The sequence below is a fragment of the Sus scrofa genome, chromosome 8, assembly GCF_000003025.6.
Source record: "Sus scrofa isolate TJ Tabasco breed Duroc chromosome 8, Sscrofa11.1, whole genome shotgun sequence".
Lineage (NCBI taxonomy): Eukaryota > Metazoa > Chordata > Mammalia > Artiodactyla > Suidae > Sus > Sus scrofa.
Genome location: NC_010450.4, coordinates 48,510,507 through 48,512,419, shown reverse-complemented (window position 1 = coordinate 48,512,419; position 1,913 = coordinate 48,510,507). Strand labels below are relative to the sequence as shown.

The window sequence follows — 1,913 nt, the reverse complement described above, 5'->3', positions numbered from 1 at the left end:
AACTCTTAGAAAAGGTGTAATAAACCTATAAAGCTGGTTTGCATATTTACAAAATTTCGAATAGCAAATATAGGTAACTCATATAAACAACAACACATTTGTTCAATGGATATTTTGTGAATTTCCATGTATGCTGTGCACCTCTAAAGAATTAACTAGTATTGAAAAAACTCAGATGTCAAGGAAAATCTTGACACACAATCCAGTCTGCCTTTGTCTCCCAACTGAGTTATTTACTAAACACTGTCACATTAAATGGTGGTGTTTGGGGTAAGAACATTGCCAACACATGCTGCACCCCCAGCCCTCGCTGACATGGGGCTGCCTGTTTGAAGTGATAGGATCTGCTTGGGTAAAGTGGGTTCGTTATAGGGAGCATACCAGATTCTGAAAAGGTCCAAACACTTTGGTATCAATACAATGATTCCCTGTTTTCTCAAATATACAAAATATACATTTCCAGTTTTTTGTTTTCATTTTCTTTTTTTCATATACAAAGTTAAGTTTGTAGTTCAGAATTTTGCCAAATGAGCTGCACAGTAGCGGTGGTGGCAGCATTAGGCTGGTCACTTCTGGTGCCTCTTCATGTGCAGGGCCAGGTGGTCCAAGCAGGAGAAGCTGCGGTTGTACACACTGCAGTGGAAGGGCTTGGCCCCTGTGTGCTTGCGGTAATGGCGGGTCAACTAGTCCCATCTTGGGAGCACGGAAACCTCCAGTCATAGCCTTCCCAGTGCACTTATAGGGCTTCTCACCAGTATGAGTCCTCAGGTGAGCTTTTAAATGAGAAGACTTTGTATTAACTTTTGTGCAGCCCGAGTAATCGAAGTAGTGAATGAGTCGTTTCTCCAGATTGGGGTTACTCCTGTTGTACCTGACAGGCTGGATGTTTTGTGAATTAATTGGCAGGGTGGCAGGCAAATTTGGATTATGAATTGCCAGTTTAGAAGCAATTGTAGCAGCATGGGATGGAGGTGGGGTTAAATTCTGGAATTCTGGAGCATCTCTGCATGTCTATCCGGACTTCCCAGCTCTGAGCTTGGTGGTGACAGGAGCGGGGCGGGACAGGTCGTAAATGGTCTGCTGGGGAAGAAACTGTCAGTAAAGAACTGGTCTACGACTGAGGCACTGTCTCGTCTATACTTTTTATGCTCTGGAATTATGGAAACTGGAGGAAGCTGGGGTGTCAGATACTTCATTTCACATCTCTTCTGAACCAGCTTCTCGGCGTGCAGCCGCAGGCACGCAAGGGCTGCGGCGCGGGCGGCCTCGGCTGAGGGTGGCGGTGCGGGTGCTGTAGCCCATCTCCTGGGAAGAACCCAGTCGCGTCGCTGGCTGGGTTCACGGGGCCCAGCACGAACTTAAGCTGCGCGAACACTGGCTCGTCCTGCAGGGCCGGCGGCTGGGGCACGGGTCCCAGGCGGGAGCTCATGGTCAGTACCCGCGTGGCCATGGGCACTCGAGGGGCGGCTCCGGGCGCTGGGCGAACGTCGAACGAGCTTCTCAAGTCACCCACTCTGGCTCGGGCTGGCGATCTCGGCACTGGGTGGCTGGCGGAGGAGAGGAGGCTCCGGGAGGACCCCTCAGCCCACAACAGGCGAGGTTTCCGAAGCCTCGTATGAAAAGCCAAACTCTTCTGCTCGCCACGCGTAAATGCCGACGTCTTACCGGAGGACACTGTCTCCTGCCCCGCCGCACCCCTCTCCCTCGCTCCTCAGCTCCCCAGAGCCCGCTCCCGCCACTGCAATCTGGGCGAGAGAGCTGTGAGCCCGAGTACCTGCCCCGCGACTCATACCGTGCCATTTTGTGGAAAATCAGTGGTCTAAAATTGTGAAGTAATCTTGAAAACTGAGATTAATCAATTAAATTAGGGGTGAGGGGTAGAGTCTAGAAGGCAGGAATCAAATGGGGAGGAA

General features: G+C 50.8%; 1 pseudogene; it reads right to left on the bottom strand.

The window, feature by feature from the left end:
• Positions 567–1,450, bottom strand: LOC100738398 (annotated as a pseudogene).